This window comes from Artemia franciscana, chromosome 2 (assembly GCF_032884065.1).
Source record: "Artemia franciscana chromosome 2, ASM3288406v1, whole genome shotgun sequence".
NCBI lineage: Eukaryota > Metazoa > Arthropoda > Branchiopoda > Anostraca > Artemiidae > Artemia > Artemia franciscana.
In genome coordinates, this window is record NC_088864.1 from 31,552,085 (window position 1) to 31,564,478 (window position 12,394).

At 32.5% G+C, this 12,394-nt stretch overlaps 1 long non-coding RNA gene across 1 annotated transcript in view; it reads right to left on the minus strand.

Moving 5' to 3' along the window:
* Positions 1 to 12,394, minus strand: part of LOC136034299 (uncharacterized) — an 81,584-nt gene continuing 69,190 nt past the window's right edge. The window contains exons 2-3 of the long non-coding RNA XR_010619158.1: positions 10,203 to 10,404; positions 1 to 78 (exon numbers count right to left, since the gene is read on the minus strand). This is a non-coding gene — a long non-coding RNA (uncharacterized LOC136034299). The remainder of the gene's footprint in view (positions 79 to 10,202; positions 10,405 to 12,394) is intronic.

The following is a 12,394-nucleotide window of genomic DNA, read 5'->3' on the forward strand; positions in this document are numbered from 1 at the left end:
GTCCTTTGGGAAAATTCTCTTCAATAAAATTGTCCCAAATGCGGACTCCTCCCCATGTGTCTTGTTTTTTGCATAGCTCTAATGGATAATTTAGTTCATAAATTATTCAAATTACTACCGATTTCAAATCAAATTTACATTGCTTAAAAACACTCTCAGAAACAAATTATAGATTCAATTGTAATGTAATTAGTGAATATAATTGCAATTAGATCATTTGCATTGTGACGTTCAAAGGCATTAAATGTAGTGGCATTAACTGTTCTACAAAATAAAAACATATTTAAGATTCAAATAAAACACTTCTTACTAAGGAAATGTAAAGTATCAATAACTCTAGCCAATATTATTAGAGACACTACGAAAAGTGGTTTGGTAACATCTTACACACAAAAGGAATCAGTTTTTATGGTTATGTTAAACATATAACATATGCTTTCATCAAAATTTATGAACCTAAACCATTTCCCTGAATTTCTGAAAGAGAAATACTGTCATCGTCAGAATTTAATAAAACACTTTACAAGGGCTTTAAGCTTCTGTCTAAAAAAATTCTGATTTCTGGATGTTACCAAGAAGAATTATAGTGGATGCATGTTTTTATTTTTTTTTTCCATTGGAAAGATTACATTAACCCAATGGTATCACAAAAATAAAAAATTTCTTTTTCTAACTGAAAGTCTAATTCTATTGTACTTCTTAAGTAGACAAAATATTCTTCACAACAAATTGATATATTCTAGAAATCTTTCACGTAAAATGATAATTTTGCCGCAAGGGCAGCTAAATTTCCATAAAGAGAATATTCTGAGAAAGACAATCAATTTGAACTTACTCAAAATTGTATGTGCTCAGATGTGTTTTTTCTTTCTTTTTTATTTTGTGGTAACAATATCGCATCGTGGCCCCTTTGTTTAAAAAGGAACACTTCGTCAATTCAAAATGAATGTTGCATAAACAAGTTTATTATAAAGCTTCTTCTAACTAAGTAGATTCATTTAGGGGATGATATAATATGAAAAGGGGTGCTTAAGTGCGTCCTTGCCATTTCAAGGAGGGCCGGATCATTTGTTAGGAAAGGTAATTTGCTCTGTGACTTAATAAGTCTGTTTTTTCATTCAATCAAACAGTTAGTGGTAACAAACTGTAGTAAGGAGCGAGCCGGCTCAATAGAAACCAAAATTCTAAACAAATGGAATTTTGATACCAATAGCTACATAAAAAGAATGTCATTTTAATGTTAATTCTAAATATATAAGTTTCATCAAGTTTAGTCTCGCCCATCAAAAGTTACGAGCCTGAGAAAATTCACCTTAGTTTAGAAAATAGAAAGAAACATCCCCTAAAATTCATAGAATCTTAACTAAAATCACACCATCAGATTTAGTGTATCAGAGAAGCCTATTGTAGAAGTTTCAAGCTCCTATCTACAAAAATTTGTATTTTTTTTGCCAGAAGGCAGATCACAGATGTGTGTTTAATTGTTTGTTTTTTTTTCCCAGGGAAAAACCTTTTAACTATGTTTCTGGGGACGATTTACTTCCCCACAGTCCTCGTGGGAGGGGCTAAAATTTACAAACTTCGACCAGTACTTACATATAGTAATGGTTATTTGGAAGTGTACAGACGTTATCAGGAGGATTTTTTTGACTGGGGGGGGGGGCGGGTTGAGAAGAGGGGGGTATGTTTGGCGAACTTTCCTTGGAGGAGCTAAACATGGGGCGAGAAAATTTCCATTAAGGGAGCGCAGGATTTTCTAGCATTATTTAAAAAAAGCAATGAAAAATGCTTATGAAAGAGTTTTTCAGCTGAAAGTAAGGAGAAGAATTAAAACTTAAGACGAACAAAAATATTACGCATATGGTGGGCTCACCTCCTACTAATACCTCGCTCTTTACGCAAAAGTATTTTTAGTAATTTCAACTATTTATTCTAACGCTTTTGTGATTCAGGGGTTATTCTTAAGAAATTGGGACAAAATTTAAGCTTTAGCGTTAAGAGTGAGGTACTGACGAGGGGTGAACCCCCTCATATACATAATAAAAACATGAGAGTACAGAAGTAAGTTACGTAAGCTAATTTATAAGTTACGTATATATTTTACTAATAAAAACATCCGTAAAAAATTAAAAGTTCTTGTTGCCTTTCTATGTAAACCAAAACCTAGGGCAACTAGGCCTCCTCCCCAGCTCCTTTCTTCTCAAATTATTCGATCAAAACTATGATAAAACCATTTAGCCAAAAAAATAAATATACAAATTTCATTTTAATTATTCATCTGCGGATAGCCAAAATCCAAACGTACATTGATTCAAAAACTTTCAGATATTAAATAAAAAAAAAACAAGTGTTTTTAACGGAAAGTAAGGAGCGACATTAAAACTTAAAACGAACTGAAATTACTTCGTATATGAAAGGGGTTGCTTCCTCATCAGCACCCCACTCTTTACACTGAAGTTTTTTACTGATTTAAAAGTAGAGTTAAGAGAAAGATTCAAACTTTAGCGTAAAGAGTGGGGTGCTGATGTGGAAGCATCCCCTTTCAAATCCGAAGTAATTTCAGTTCGTTTTAACTTTTAATGTCGCTCCTTACTTTCCGTTACAAATACTTGTTTATTATTTAATTTAAAATATAAAAAAAGGGAAAAAAGGGGAAAATAAAGTGGAAAAAAGGAAAGTATCTCTGAAAACCCCCGCGAAATATAATGTTCCGGAATGATATCACAGGACTATTATGACTAAAGATCGGGCTATGACTTCAAAAAAAATGCTAACCTATCTATATCCCAAGATAGACATATTACTCTTGAAAATAATTAAAGACGAGGAATAGAGAAGCTAAGAACAAATATAAAATTTAAAAAGTTATAATTGCTATATATTAGGGAAAGGAACTAATTCAATGAAAGACAAACAGGAGTTCCTTGCTTAGAACCTCCTGAAGTGGAGTGAAAAGAAGGCACTCTCCTCGAGAATCCTCAAGAAATAGAATGCTGGTGAAGAAACTCGCAATACTAATAAAATCAGGGTTATGTTAAAAAATACGGAATATCAGGAATAAAAAAAAACTGAAAATACACAGACATTATTAAAGAGTTGAAATTACAAAATTTAAGGGAAACGGTCTATTTCCAAAAAAGACAAACACTATTCCTGTCTAAAAACACTACTGAAATACTGATAAGTTAAGGCCCCCCCCCCCAAAAAAAAAACTTGTGAAATAGACTGTTGGGCTAATAAGAAAACAAACTTTAACGATTTAGAGTATTTTACGATAAATTAAGAAATTGGTGGCCATACATGTGAAAACTGTTCCTGCTGGCTATTGTTTATTTTTGAAATGTAAAAAATAAAAGTTTGGCTTTCATTTTGCATTTTCTAAAGTTGATAAACAAAACAAAATCAATAATACTTAAAGCAAATATATCGCGCAAAAGTTTAATTTAACAGTGCTCTTATAGGCTCTATATAGCATATTTGAAGCTGAAAGTAAGGTTCCCAATACATCGTTGTGAAATTTACTCTGGGAGAAAGAACTTGCAGGACAAGAAAATTCAGGGTTTTTACTTTCCGAAAATTTTCCCCCAATTAAACATGAAGCTCTTGAAAATGATAATTAAATAAGGAATAAGAAAAGCTGAAAATACAAAATAAAATATTAGAAAATTAGGATAAGAAAAAAAACTGGAAAAGACCGACCTAAAAAAAAAAAACCACGAAAAGGAGTCCCGTATTTAAATCATCCTTAAATGGATTGAAAGGAGAGCCCCCTAAAGACCCCGTGAAAAAGACTGTGGGAAAAGGCTGAAATTAGACATAAAATACTAGAAAGTTGCAATTACAAAACATTTTGGAAAAGTCCAAATTCAAAATAGGTCTAACAGGAGTCCTATCCTAAACCCCTCCTGAAATGGAGCGTTAGTAAAGACCATTGAAAATTCCCGTTAATTTGACGGTTTGGGAAGGATCTCGAAGGACTAGAACAGTTGGGTTATGACTTCCAAAAAAATGCAAACTTGTACGAATATTACAAGGTAAAACATAAAACTGTTTAAAAAGAAAAAAATAATCAGGAATAAAAAAGCTGAAAATAAACATAAAATGTTAAAAAGTAATAGTTAAAAGAGATATTGGAAATGACCTAATTCAGTGAAACACCAAAAGAAGTCCCGTCTTAAGGCCCTCCTGAAATGAAGTGAAACGAAGACCCCTCGGAAAAACCCCTTGAAGAGGACTGTGGGGGAAGTATCTTCCAGGACTAGTAAAGTCATGGTTATGACTTTCAGAAAATAAGAACATATATGATTACCCCATGATAAAGTACAAAACTAATTAGCAGACGTCTAAGCAAGTAAGAACGTCTAGCACAACACCTATTGTTTCCAAGTTGCGTTTATTTTTCACGTGTTTTTCTGAAGACGGCCCTTGGACAAAGGGACAAGGTATTCACTGAATTGAATTCCACAGCCTTGGGAAAATTCCCCTATTGCTTATAAGTTGTGTTTGTTTAATATGGCAAGGCAGTGTGGTCTTTGTCGCTATTCACGTTTGCAATAGACCTCATCAGCATAAGACTTGACATTGTAATCCTTAGGCCACAAAGACCCAAATACATGAAACATTATTCAAGGGAATGCCCCCCCCCCCAAATACAAAAATAACAAAACAATTAAAAGAAAATTCTAATGGTCAACCCTAAATTTATAACCTAAGTCCTTTGGACAAAAAAAAAAACAAATCGAAGAAAAAATATAGTCATATTGGTCCTGACCGTGAAACGGAGAGTGACAAAGAGCCAAAGAAAACTCAAAATATTTTTCTGTTCTAGGAAACTTTATGTGGAAATTTTTTACATAAGACCAAAAAAGAGGAATTCCAACCTTAAAACTACTGACAGTGGAACTCGAATTTGCTACGCCTTGTTTTCCATGGGAGGTTCAAATAATTTAATGATTTATTGTCAAATTTAATTCTTTTCACATCCCAAGAAGGTGTGTGTACAAGTCAATTGGTGGTTGTTTCTGGCCTAAAAGTGTCAATAAAATATGAAATAGTTTGATTTGAGTTCACTAGCTATTTTGACAGTGTTTTCTATTTTAGTGATTTCGTTTTTTACGACGTCTATGACACTTGCCGTCTGTAGCTTAATTTTTTGAGTGCTTGTACCCAAGGTTCATGATTTTTGAGAGTTCGGGCCCATACGACTGGCTTTTAGGTTTGACTATTCTTAAATATTCAATTTCTTTAATTGATTCAAATTGGGATAAAAAAAAATTTCTAGGCCTCTCCCTATATTGTGCCACTTCCGTAGTTACCATAATAATCCATATTAGTAACTTCAATATGATTTAAGTTCAAACTGTTTCTGGTACTAAAGGCTTACAAGGAAAAAGCCCTCATGGGTTCTGATAAAAACCGGATAAGAGAATAAGAAATAGCCCAAGAAAAATCTCAAGAAGAAAAGTGAAGCACAGAAGAAAACACAAAATCTAGAATTGGTACTTTAGAAGAACAGTATAGACATGGCCTTATTTTGGAATCCAGAGACTTCAACATCTGTTCGTACAACAGGAAAATCCCATTTAGTTGTTAACATACCCAACTAATATTCTCTCATGGATTGAAACCCTCAAATAAAATCAACAGAGTTTAGATAAAAGTAATCCCACTATTATAAATAAAGGCGTCGGATCCAGACAGGGTAGGGCTTATAACCCCCTTGCCTTCTCAAGACTAGACTACCATTTACACTTTACTGTAAAAAAGAACAACAAAAAGACAAATGACCGTAAATTGTCAGGTTAATTGACATATGCTGATATTTATTCCTTAAGGTTTTGTTAATTTCTTATTTCTGAAAGTAAGAAACATGAAAACATTTGAAAAGAATTTTGTTTCCAGGAAAGTGCAAATTTTGTTCTAGTCTTGAGGCTGTGGATTGTGGTTATCAGCTACTCGTGCTAAGTTTTGCTCGTTTTAAGTTTGACTCGGCTATTTATTGTAATTTCTGTCCGTTTTGATTTTCATTTATTTATTGATAGTGGTGTGTGGTTTTCTTGGAAAAACTGGTTTTGTGGAAATTTTTCCTTTAAATTAATTTCTGTTTGTTCTTATTGACATATTCGTTTTCATCAAAAAAAAAAAATTTACACCTTTTCAGTTTTTCTATAAACATCCATTGTATTGGTTGTTATTTGTATGTTTTAAAACTTTTTCAAAAATTTTTAATTCTGAAATAATACTATTTTTCAATTCAATTTGGTCTGAAAAATAAAACTATATATAATTCCCAAATGATTCTATCTATGCTCTTTGACAGCTTGGATACAATTACACTCTTTTTGTTTATTGAAATTGTAAAATCAATTAGTAAAAGAAGTAGTAATTTTAAAAATAAGCAGTATTAGAAGTATCTCTAAAAATTTCAACATGAACCCCTATTCGTTCTGGATATACTGCGGAGATGTCTTATTGGTTCTAGCTATTGTTGAGCGGTGCTGCCTATGATATTGCTAACATGACCTTTTTGAAACCCGCATCATATAGTTTTTTCCTCTAATTAAAATTCCCAAGCGTTCCCTAAAAGATTCATCTAAATTCCTTTAGCTTATACTTTAGTAGTAGCATTAAGACTATACATATAGTGCCATCTGCCTAGTTCAAAATCATCCACAACTTACTCTTAAAGATCTAACCTAATACATAAGCTGTGCTTCACATATTGCTCTGTCACCTTTTTAATAGTCCATATACTCATATTTTTTTTTTATTGAGTTCAATATCCACCTAAATATTCCTTAAAAACTTCACCTTAATACCCTTATCTTGCGCAAAAGTTGTCGTAGCCTTAGTAGCAATATGCTGTATAGTACCTTTGGTTTCCTCAACATCTCCTTCTACATGTGCTGAAAGTTTAAGGCTGAATACATACCATCAACCATTCATGAAGCATTTCTGATGCGTCTGCTTTGACAACCTGTGTGGGAATAGCGTGTTTTGTTTTAGTTTCATACAGTTTCTATGAATCAAAAATCTATTGCTTTAATATCTTTAGTTTCAATAGCAGTGGTAGTAGTAAAAGCTATGTAATTAATTGTAGTGGCCTAAGCCTTGGTGGCAGTAGTAGTAATAGAAGTAATAATAATACTAACACTAGCAGCAGAATAAGTAGGAGCAGTAGCACTAGGATGCAAATATTTTCTTTTGCATAGTTCTATATCCCTCAAAACAAGCCCTGTTTGTTTCAATTTCACACACCAAACTGTTCCAAAAAGATATTACTTTTACACATTTTTGACAAGCAGCTTTTAGAGGGTTAATTGAGTTCATCTACCCGCTTAAGAATTTCATGAGAATATCAGCTTCATGCCCTTCGGCATAGTTTTAATAGTATTCACAGTAGTAGTATTGATATTACTAATATTATTATTTAATAGCGGTAGTATTAGCAGCAGCAGTAGTATCAACCTATTGCCTTTTGGTTAGTTAAATAGCTTTCTCATCAAGTCCTGGGAGATCAATTTAATATCATTTGCAATTGCTATGAAATTGCTAATGTGTCCTCTTGATATTTAGTATGTTGATATATTTCTTGAAATTCTTATCTCAATGCTCTTAGTCCAAAAGTACTTGCAATTAAAGTAGTAGTACTAGTAGTAAAGGTAGAAGTAACGAAAGTATTAATAGTAATCTGAATATATATTGCTTCTCGGTGAGATAATCTTCCTCTTTAAGTATTATCTAAAAGACCCCTATATGATGGTCTATATGACCACCATTTCCATAAGAGCTTTAAATGCTTGTAATCTAATATATATATTATAATCTTATTTATATGCTTATGGTCTCTTTTTATCTATAAGACCACTATATGATGGTCTATATGGCCACCCTTTCCATAAGAACTTTATGTGCTTTTGGGGTATAACTTACCCCCTTCACGGTGAGGGCTCTGTGGGAGTGTCATCCTCAAAGATATAATTTCCAAAATTTTCAACTACAATGAACAAAAGGGCTACTTAAAATTTTTATTAGATGTGGTTCTGGAATTGACGGGCGTGAGGGGAGGGGGATTGTTTCCCTCCAATCACTTTTGACTATTAAAAAGACCCTTTCAATTTTTCATCGAGTGGGTCTTTTTTCGACGACAAATAGCCATGTCAAAATTTTTCTTTTAGGCGTTTTGGGAGAATAGAAGGTGTGTGGGGAAATATTTGCCCCCCCCTCTTCAATCACCTTCAACTTTAAATAGCATGAGTCTTCTTTGAAGATTTTACGACAAAAATGGCCAAGTCAAAATTTCTATAAATTACATTTCAGAAAATACGTGGTTTGGGGGAGGTGTATCAACCCTCCCATTACTCTGAATATTAAATAGTGGGGCAGAAATTATGATTACCAATACAATGAGTCTTCTCCAAAGTTTTTATCATCACCCTTTCTATATAATTTTATATAGCCCCAGGGTATAACTTACAATCCTTACCCTGAGAGAATAGATTAAAACTATTGGCTTATTAAACCATCATCCCAAAAATGCCCCTCCAAAAGCATTTAAAACTATTAAAACTTTTTTTCCATAGATCCGGATTTTATGTTCTGCTGCAATTGTTCTACCATAAGAAACTTCTATAATGGTGATCTGTATCATTATGCAATGTAACACATTACCTGGGCAAGATTTGTTACTCACTGAACATTCGAAACTCTAATCAACCCATCTCAGTGAACATTTTGGGGGACTTCTTTCTCTTTTCCTGTGCAGCCCCCCCCCCTGGGCAGCCTCAGTTTGTTATATGGACCTCCTGGGACTAGGAACATCTTGTCCAAACTTCTTAGGGAAATACCAGACATGTTTGTCGGATCTTCCCTAATCTTTTACCTGAGGACACACTAAATGGTCTGGGGGAGGCCCAGGAAGACCCAAATTATAAAATGGGTTTTACCAAAAACAAAATGAAATACCGATTTTAATCACCTCTACCAACAGGCGGAATTGATACATCGCAAAAAATAAAAAAATATACAGTGCAAATGTGCTTCAAACTAATTATCTGTCTGTTTAATGTTCAGTTTAATGAGTTCATTGCTGAGTAAGCTAGTTCAAGTGCTGATTTTTATTACACGTTGGAATTACCATTTTAATTTATCTTTCAAGTGCTTTTGGAATTTCCAACCTTCTAAAAGTTTTGGTAAAAGCATCCTCCGGCACTTTCATGTACTTTTAACCTTAATTTGTAAGTATATGTGCAAACAAGTTGGAGCAAAATTATACCATCACAATCTAAACAAAAGTACTATGTTTTGTTCGGCACAGTGATGACTATGTTAAAGAACTGACATATCAACAATTCCTTCATCGTATAAATTTAAATAGGTGGTAAGAGTACCCATTTCTTGGTATTGGTTGTTTAGTTTGACTTGCCAATAAATAATAAAATTAACAAATAGAAAATCTTTCGCAATAGAAAGTCAACAGAAATCTATTCAAAACAGTGCTTATTTTGAATGGTTTGATCTTTATTAATCACAACACACCAGAAAAATATAATCAAAACAATTCGAAATAATTTGTATATAATGCCGGATTGCTTAGTAAATAGTCACATCTATTATTTGTGATCTCGTAAATTTTGATTTTTTTAAAGTTTCATTTATAAAAAGAAAACGTTTAAAGTACATTTTCTTTTCAGGAAAGCCAATATGGAAATAATGGCAATTTCTTTTTTAATTTCTTTTATTAACTGATAGAGTTAACTGTAATACACACTTTGAAAATGACCATGTATTCGATTTGAGTTTTTCTTCTATTTATTGAGCTATATTTTGCTCATTTGATGTAAAATTGAATTGTTGTCAGAGCTTTTTCTTTTGTTGTTTTTCTGACTTTTTGTGGTTCTGAAAACTTGTTTTGGTTTTTTAGTAAAAGGCTGAAAACTGCATTTACTTATGAATGGTTTGAAACTTTTAACCGTCTCTCTTGGCCTTTTGGACCTATATGCAAGAGTTCATTTTAAGTATCATCCACTCCCGAAAATTGCTGCAAAGACCAGTCGGTTGCTCCTTAACTTCCATATATTGTGAATGGTTTGACCTTGATATTTTATATATAACATCAGAATGGTGTTATCAAGCCAAGAGTGTTAAACCCTGTTTTCTTATCCATGAGAATGGTGATAAGAATTACATTAATATGGGCTTACCTATTTTTGAGTTGAAAAAAATGTTTCTCATCTGCTCATAGGAAGTGATCTCACAAGGCTCTACAACAATTTCGCCTTTATATTGAGCTGATATGCTCTTAATAATTGTTCCTCTTGATTTGTAGATAAGAATACATGCGACAAGTAGGCATGTATAGATCGGCAGATAAATTATCAGAACCTCCTTTAGTGTTGCAAGAGCCTGAAACGAAGTATTTTAACTTTATAATCCAAAAAGGCAAACCATAACCAAGATGCAAGAAATAATACTTATTTCATAAATCTTTCAACTTTTGGGCATACTCAATTCCCAGCTTATAGCTTAATCCTGTTTTTAAACAAGTTTGCTTTAGTTTTTAAACAGAAATCCAGAGTTAATGTTGGAGCATAAAATTTAGCACGATATAACCTAGTTGCACGACAAAAGTAAAACATCCATTTTGATAACTCTTCTATGCAGAAAATAAATTGTGTGTTTGGCAAACCGACATGTACCAATCCAAAAACATTATTTTCAGAAAGGCTTATGAAATTATAGCACAAAAGTAGATCAATTTGAACTAGATTATGTGTTCGAAATATTTGCTAATGACAATTTTATTTGAATTAAATATTATTGAGATACTCACATCTTATTGATATCTTATATTTAATATAAAGTATATTCTTAGACACTTCCTTTTTGGACATTTCTGGCGAGACTGATTATCCTTTGTCATTTCCACTGTTGTCAGTTAAAAATTAAAATCCTAGCCTTCACCTCATCTTAAAGCGGATAACTGTGGGGCTTGAAATTGTTATGATTTTTTTTTTCTTTGCTGATATTTTTTTTTTTTTTATTATTTGTTTTTAGAGAAGATTAAATTAAGAATAGCTGAGGTATAAATGTTTAAGATAACTTTAATTTTATTTTTTTGGGTAACTTTTTAAGACCTAAATTTGTTTCCCTTGGCATATTTTAAGCTAGTACATAACAGTCTAACTGCATGGTTCTTTTTATTTTCAATTATTGAATTCTGCATCTTTTTACTGCAAATATTTTAAGAGAAATCTGGTTGTCAAAAATCTTTCTTTGCTTTTAAATTACGAAAAAAAGAACTAAAACAAAACTTTATATTGAAAAGTAAATAGTTATGCTCACTTAAGGAATAAGTGCTTATTGTTCACTTACTCTTGAATAATATAATTTTCCCAAGTATATGTTTTTATTGGTCTAAATATAGAGATCAGAGCAGTCTAATAAAATCAAAGAATCTTTTTATTTTACTATACAGAAGATATCCAGCTGCTCTTGGTATTTAAAGGCGTACATGAAAATTTATAAAGTGATATATCTTAATGACAAGGTATCCATAATAGGAAGCTGAGAAATAAATTTTTCGAACTGACAGAACAAATATCGACGATTGTTAGAACTATTCTTGCCCAAAATATAAACTTTTTCTCTACTTAAACAAGTAAAAGCTTTGCGGCAATATATCCTATATTTAATAAGAAAGAGTGTGAAGCCCATTTTTCCAGTCCTTCAGCTACCTCTACTAATATAAAAAACCTTCTTCTACACGTAATAGTTGCATGATCAATACATGATCATGAATTTATTAAAACAAAGTAAGGATATTTTCAGTACGGTATTTCATTTTCGTCAGAGTTTCTGTTGAAATATCTTTAACGTAACTGCTAAAACTCAGAAATATGAACATCAAAACAAAAAACGACATGCTGCCAGCCATTTTTAACAACTTTTCAATCGCTAGGTATGAAGAGGCTGGAGGAGGCCAATAGTATTACTTAGGCACACACTCTACACCAAATTAGATATTCCATAGACTATGAGCGTGAACAACTTGAATAGTCCATTCAAATTGCCCTGGAGATAGCCCATGCCAAGAACTCTCACATGCCACTATTTCTCAGTAAATAGCTTAGACTGCTAATCATCGAACTGATTTGAAGTATGCAGTATAGGAACAAAGGAACAAAAAATTATTTCAATATGCAAAAAAATGCTTAATACAAAAAACTATACTTCAGGATATCTTCTCTAAAAATAATATAACCGTCTCAACTTGGTTGTGCAGCCAACCAAAGGAAATGTATCAGCTATAAGGCTCATTACTCTTATCTCTACTAGGGGAAAATATACAGTCATGATCAAACCATTCGTGATAACAAACTGTAAGTAAGTAGCG